Source organism: Lissotriton vulgaris, chromosome 3_1 (genome assembly GCF_964263255.1).
Source record: "Lissotriton vulgaris chromosome 3_1, aLisVul1.2, whole genome shotgun sequence".
Taxonomy (NCBI): domain Eukaryota; kingdom Metazoa; phylum Chordata; class Amphibia; order Caudata; family Salamandridae; genus Lissotriton; species Lissotriton vulgaris.
Window position 1 is genome coordinate 117,770,349 of NC_141689.1, and position 7,753 is coordinate 117,778,101.

A 7,753-nucleotide genomic window follows, 5' to 3' on the forward strand; every position below is an offset into this window, starting at 1 on the left:
GGGAAGGAGTAGGAGAGAGGAAAAAGGGGGCAGTGCAGCCATGTCGTCCGCCAGTAAAAAAAAGTGAGTGCATTTGTGTTAGGTTTGGATTAGACGGGTATGTGTGTGTGGGTGTGTGTGCGTGTGTGTGTGTGTGTGGTTGTGTGTGCGTCTGCGTGTGTGTCTATTCTACCTCAATCCCTCATTTGCCCACACACCGTCCACATCAGTGGAGAAGTGTGGCTCAATGGTTAGAGCGGCAGACCTTGATGCAGAGTGCTGGCCAGGGACCAGGGTTCGATTCCCGCCTCGGCGGGATCGGGCTTAAATTCCTCTGACTGGATATTCTCGCCTCAGTGCTGAATCTAAGCATGGGCCCCACGCTGCAACTCTGGGCAATAGCTTGCTTAGTCTCCACAACGGCCCCCGATACACAAGGGATGCCTGGTTTCACCATGGAATGCCCAGGAGTGGACACCTCACAAGGAAAAGCCAGGAGGGGTTCCCTTGTGGTAGGAGTACAAGCGCTGGGATACTTACGGGTGACTGTTCGCGCTATACAAATACAACACATTTACATTTACCTCTCTCATACAACACAGAAGTGATTACAACCTACATTGGAGTGGTGGTGGTCGTTGTATTCTTTCGGGGAACTCCCTAATGGCCGTGCTAAGAATGCACCTTCCCTTGGAGGACGCAGCTGTAGCTAAGTTTTTGTATCCGCCTTCCCCATTTCACCCCAGTCAGGTAAGCTGTGGCCCCAGGCGGAGACAGCACAGTTTCAGTGTGCAGCAAAACACACGTCTTTCTGCAGTGGGCTGCAGTTCAGGCGTCAGTACAGACCAAACAGGCACCATCAGAGGTAGATATTTGTGAGCGCTGCTTTATTTCATGCAGAGGATTGAAACAGGTGAAGCAGAGGCGTGCACACCTTGTGTTGCTGTTCAGGTAAATAGATGAAGAGAGAGAGACTGGGGGAAAAAGCTTTATTAGTGGAATCAGTGGAGAAGATATGCTGATTAATGTCTCTCTGTGAACGTGTGAAGTCAAGTGAATGACAGACACATGGAGCCGGCCAATCAGGGCACGCCCTCGAAACTCTTTTCTCAATTACCTTTCATCCCACTTAGTAAGTCTCTGTAAGGCTTCAGGGAGCCGATGCCGCAATAGTCGGGCTGGTGGTCTCCGGCCAGGGCCACGATGCAGGCGCCCTCGTAGTCTTCTTTCTCGTAGATCCGCCAGGCTCCCTTCTTAACTTGGTGAGAAGAGAGCATGTCATTCATTTCAAAAGGCTTCAGGCTTGGGGTCGCCGATGTTAGGGTGACACTTTTGCCCCAATAATTGACTTGCTCGTAGACGGTGATTACTGGATCTCTCAGCCCCCCCTTCACCACCCGCACTGAGGAGATCTCTTTGGAAAATTCTCCCAGGGAGTCGTGATCCCCCTCCCGGAAGAGCTCGAAGGCCCCCTGGAAGTCCTTCTCTTTAAAGACGACGCAGGGGTTTCCACTCACTCTCATTGACTTGGCCAGCTTCAGGAATCCAATGGACGACAAATCTGATAGGTCTTGTGCGACAGCCGCAGAAGATGCGCCCTGGCAGCCCTCCTGAGCGAAGAAGTGGATAGAAGTCATGGTGGTCCTTTCTGTAAGCGCTTAACGTCAGCTGACTCTGGCGCTAGGCGCTGTGAGGGTCTCTCGGGTGAAGCACACGCTGGACTCGCAGGCAGTTCTGTAATAGTGATAAAAGTGCATCTGATTAATATGAAATGACAGTCTGCGTGTGATTGACACAGGCTTGCTTCCTTAAGAAGGATCATGTTAATCTACACATCGAAATCTGACGCAGCGGCATCGCTGAAGTATTGATGAGGGAAATTGATTTCAGAGATTGATTTTAAATCTGCTTTGCTCATTTGCTGACAAAGGTGTGCGCATTACGAATATCAAGGCAATATTACAACCAAAGCAGGTGGAGGGTTTTTGCCAGGTCAAAGCCCTCCGCAGGTCCTCAAAAACCCTTCACCACAGGCTTGGTAAAACACATTTTTTAATAGGATTTTTTCAGTAAGCTATTTTCCTTTTTTTATTATTTTCTGTTTTAGCCCAAAATTTACAACGAGGGCCATAGATTAATTGAAAAACCGTCCCACGGGGTATAACAACAATATAGGCCCTTATTACCTGATTGTTGAAATAGGGTGGAGTATTTGCCACAAGTGTTTTTTAATAATTACAGTAATAGACTTTGGGAAATGCAGTTGATAAAAAGGGTCAAAGTGTGTGCAAGAAGAGACTGAGGCAGCTACAATCACACTTATCACTATCATCTAGTGGATTATCCAAGTACAAAGAGGGTGGTGCACGGATCTGGAAGACCAGTCACTTAATCTTCCACACAGGGGCACAACTACATAGATGAATTGCAAGACAAGAGTTCAGCATCCATCAGTCATCATAAGAGATATAAGAACAATTTAAAAGACATAGTGTACAGACTCCATCAATGTTTTTTCAAAACAAAAAGGTTTTTTTTAACATTCTTTTTTACAATCTTCTTCTTTGAATCCGGGTTCCTGCCACATTACGTCATATGTGAACTCGGATACAGACAGGCACACACTGGGTCAAACTTAATACAATGGTGACATTACAATCGATTGCATCTTGGCATTTCACATGCCAAGACGAAGTGCTGCAATTCAGGGCCATCCACACACACAGTTTCACTGTCCCTACCAGCCCCACTTAATTCCTTGTATCCTTTTCTATTAATTTATTCTACCACAAAGAAACTAGAAAGAATGCATTGACTAGTTTGCCTGAGCACCCTAGAATAATCCCAGTAACTAACAATAATCACTGACAATTGATTAACCACTAGCCTTTGGTTCGGGGACAGCATGGTGCTCGGGGTAAAGTGCATCAGCGCCTCATCAGGGGGACTGAGCGCTATATAAATGCGATTATTATATGATACGACACCCTGGCAGTCTTTGCTCACCGTCGGATGAAGCAGCAGCTTGGCTCTCAGGCTGGGGTCCTGGCTGTCTCTGGGCACTCTCGGGGGAAGCAGGAGGCGGTCTCTCAGGCTGACAGCACACTGGCAGTCTTGGTCACTCTGGGAGAGCCAGCAGCTGTCTCTCTGTCCACACCTGGGTGCTTTTATACCCTCTCAGCCCCCTCTGAAAGGCAGAGAGTGGGAGGAAGAGGAGTGGCCCCATTCCACCCGCAGATCATGTGTCATTCCTGGGAAAAGGAGATATCTTCCTTAGATAAGGATTGCGCAAAGCTTTATGCAACAACACAGGATAAGTTGATAAAAAGGACTCCTTCTGAAGTGGATAAGAGTTTAAATGTCGGCATTTCCAGGGTGGGTATACCGAGTCGGGAAGGAAAGCTAAGCCTGAACCCTCTGCTCACACTGATTGACATCAGTTTAGGGGTTAGATTTGTCAGTTATGCTTCGAAAGAAAACAAATTATAAAAGCACAATTGGTTGTGGTGGAATTATCCCAAACTCAGCTGAGATTATACTGACTTTTTAAGCTATTCATGAAAGAAAAAGACCGATTCCTCCTGATTTCCGCCCATAAGTTGCTTTTAATGGACAATAGTTCCTCCGGAGGGGGGACCTGTAGAGTGAATGGATTTTGGAGGAGTCAGCATCAGTCTGCACCTCTGGATCAAAAAGGCCATATGACGTCATCTTACTGCTCTGGTATCTTCATCATTTTTATTTTTTTTCCGTTTAAAGAATGTATTACACTCCCTTCGATGAAGCAATAACAATAACAATAACAGAGAAGAGGGTTCACTTTGACCCTGAAAACGATGACCTTGGGGAGGAAGACACTATTTAATTCCACTGTCAACATGCATTTTCTATTTGCAAATGTCTTGTAAAAGTCTTACAAATTATCCCACTTTCCTGGGGAGCATGTGCTGACCTTACAGAGGGTGAAATAGTCTTGAAAACATATTAATATTATTGAAGCTTGTATAGTGCAACATCCCCCCCACTTGGATTTTTCCTGTGCATGAAGAAAGTTGGAGTGCAGCCAGAGTGTGCATCTAAAACAACCAGGGGATTTATTTATGGCACTTGCGTCACTTTTGCGCCACCAGTGCGTTATTTTTCGTGACGCACCAGCGGCGTAAACAATGTGCCATGTTGCGCCATATTTACAGAGTGACACATCTAGGTAGATGCGTCTCTTTGTAAACCCCTGCACCACATTATACCTGCCCCAGGTATAATGTATGCAGGGGGGGCGCTCCGAAGCAAGAAAGGGTCGTAGAAGTAATGAAGTGAAGTCTATAAGATTTCACTGCCCCACTTTTAGGACACAAATGCGTACATATCTTATGCCTGCCTCATGGCAGTCTTAAGACTGACGGAGGCACATTTATCATGGGATTTGCCCATGTGAAATGAACCATTGCTGGAGTTGCAAGAGTTTTGTGACAATGCGTCATTTTTGCGATTACAGATAGATCATGTAGTGTAGTTCCTATTTTCCCTATAGGCCCTGCGCATTGGAATAACATAAACAGCAGTGTAGACGTAGAAGTGCGGTCTTCCAGGTCTCTACTGACTATGCTAAACTTAATTGGGTTTGTACCAACTAGCTCAGAGGTCACTGGAAACTTTCTTGAGTGAATAGGAAGTGATCAGCTCCCCTGGCTCAGACAAGAAGGGATTCAGTTTTCCAACAACCACATAAACATGACATCTTTGCTCCTTAGAATAAGAGTCAATCTCTAGAGTCGTGTGAAACAATAGACAGCTATTTCACGCAGTCAGTTGTGCAGATTACTTTCACCAGGATGCAGAGAATAGAGAGACGGGCGTTTTCAATAAAAGGTATTATTTATTGAACAGTCTTTCTTGTCATGCAAGAGAAATGAATTGCCACAATTGCAAGACTTGTTATTATAAAAAGTGCGTACAGTAATAGGAGGATTGCGAAATAATACTGTAAAAGCATTGATATGGTTTCTTAGCCATACAATGGTTAAAATGAATAAAATATATACATTCATATATACATTTAGCTAACGTACTCAACTGGTGCTTCTAACTTCGCCTACCCCAGTGTACCTGCCCTAAGCCTAATACGTGGCAGGGAGTAAGTAAGTAGCAGTTTCAGTTAAGTTGGTTTTGCCAAGAGTTTGCTGCAAGAATTCTCTCTAAGGGTTTAGTCAACACTGTACCTCTGAAATAGAATGTTGGAGGTCTTGTATCTCCTCTCAGGATTCGATATCCCAGTCACCCGCAAGGGTAGGCTGGAAACGCCGGGGCTGGATTTTCTCGGCAGGAGAAAAGACAGCGTCTTTCTCAGCGCGTCAAGGAGGAGGAGGGGCAGCATCCGTGGGCTTCTCGCATCTGCTGGGCTCTGCAAGGGACAGCTGTTCTGCTCCTGTATTCTCTATCACCACCATCGCTGTGTTTGCTTAAGGCAACGTTGGTAATATTTATACCTGGAAGGTGCCTTGTTTTTGGACATAAGACGTCGATAAAGATGTCACTAAGAACCGGTCGTTCTTACAGTGCTCATTAGAGTTCTATTACTAATCAAAACATAGCAAGCGGGGCTTTCCCAGGTTACTGGGGGTTTTATCTGTTGAAAGAACTCGGTGTGTAATCTAGGAATCTTAGATAGTGGCTTCTGCTGTGTCATATACTGTAATGAGCTGCAGAGGCGAGTTTCTGAAATATGGCTCTGATCGTTTATGCCATTATAGGGTATGGATGGATAATAGCCGTATAGGGACATAGATCACAATACTGATCGGGGTCCTAGATAGAACACGACAATCAGAAATACTAATGTATCTGTAACTCCTTGCGACATGATGTGTCGTACTGTCAGTATGACGCATCACTGGTGTCACAAGGAGAGCACAATGAAAAGTGACGCATAGCTGCTTTCTTGCAGCAATGCGTCACTTTTCATAAATGAGGCCCCAGGTCTTCCGCTGTTTCCAAAAAACGGAAAGTAAAGTACCCCTTCTCAAAGCAAGCTGCCATTCATTCCAGAGCTTTGGGCCCAAATAGGCAGAACAATGGCTCCTCATATGGGTCTGTTTCACTTTCAGAACTATGCACAGTGGAAGATCACTAGATCATTGGGCACAAGCCGGTTGATGGAGTCTCACCAGACTATGACGATATCAAGGGCCCTCTCCTGATATGGCTCTGTGCACAAAGCACAGAACCTTGAATTGTATCCTCTTCTCGACCAGTGCAGCTCCCTCAACGGAGAGGAGGCTCATTCAGTTTTGGGGAGCATGTAAGGCAGCCCGGCTGCCGAGCTTTGGACCACTTGCATCCTTCTCATAGAAGCTTCGTGAATTCATAAATAAAGGACATTGCAATTATCTAATCTAGACAGGATGAGGGCCTGAACAGTTGTCCTTTGTGCTGGAATTAGAAGAAGCCCGGGGATTTTTTTCTGCCATTTCAACACGGCAAAATGTTGCGGCCAATTTCACAACCTGTGACTTTATCAACAACGTTTTGTCCAAACGGAAGCCACGATTCTTCAGCTTTTGGGGCGCGAGAGCACACAGGTTTCTAGGTCAATGCTGAGGGCCACATAAGAACTGATTTTTCCCCAACAACATAACTTCATTTTTTTACCATTACATTTTAATGAGTTGTTTATCCATATGGCTATGTGGTTATGGCAGGAGTTTAGGGCCTCAGAATTAAAATCCTGAGTGAAGGGAAAAGAAAAAATAGTGTGTGAGTCATCCGCATGGGAAAGCAAAGTCAGACCAAAACATTCAACCAAATCCACTAGAGGGTGGACATAGATATTAAATGAAGCTAGGCTTAGGGCTAAGCTATGGGGAACCCCGTAGCTGAGGGCCAAACAGGTTGAGGTGTCATTCACCGAGGAAACCTGGAAGATTCGATCACTCAAAAAAGATACCATCCCTGAGAGGGTGTACCTTGTAAGCCCAGATTGGACTGTCTTTCAGACAGCTTTGCATGTTACACAGTATTGAAAGCAACGCTGAGATCTATGAGAAACATACAATAAAAATGCAAAGAATAGCATGAAATAACATTATGTCATTCAAAATCACCTTGAATAACAAAACATGAACCATAATAACTTAACACTTGTCTGTGTTGATAATTATGGTGATCTATGTGCTTGCATCTGGTTCATGGGCCAGAGAATCTTTTACTGGGCTTCCTGTGCTGATCATGTTGTCTGTCCTCATTGCTTGGGAGGTTTTTGCTGCTGCTGGAAAGGCTGATCTTCAGCTAGTGCTCTGGGCCACGATGCAGTATTGGCTGCCACCTAACACAAGCTGACACAAAACAACATGTTTTGGCTGTGTTGAACATTTAAAACCTATGGGACATTCAGGATTTGATGTTTGCCTAACATACGTTTAGCTGCAAGGAGGCACTGAACTTATAAGCCTTAGAGTCAGAATGCTATTTTGATGAATACATGGAAAATTTTCAGTTTTTGGCTTGTCTTCCATCCTTTTAAGGTTTTTACAAAAAGTGCCATCAGCATTTATTCATGGAATAAAGCAACACATATTTATGTTTGGTGCATGCAAAAAGATGAAAAATGTACATTACCTGCTTTTCTTCCTTGTCTGGTATCTCAGCGGTTGGCAAAAGTGAGAGAGAGGCAGCTGTGATCACATCATAGCCTAGCAAGCCATTGAATGGCAAAACATAACACGCAGTCACCTAACCTAACATATAGTGGCATGAATTACCATATATGTATGTATGT

The 7,753-nt window shown here is 44.8% G+C and overlaps 1 long non-coding RNA gene across 1 annotated transcript; it reads right to left on the minus strand.

The window, feature by feature from the left end:
• Positions 1–845: 845 nt before the first annotated feature.
• On the minus strand, positions 846–3,123 carry LOC147726053 (uncharacterized). The gene is made up of 2 exons (XR_015309260.1): positions 2,986–3,123; positions 846–1,713 (listed from the first exon to the last, which is right to left on the minus strand). It is a non-coding gene; the product is annotated as an uncharacterized LOC147726053 (long non-coding RNA).
• Between the last annotated feature and the right edge of the window lie 4,630 nt (positions 3,124–7,753).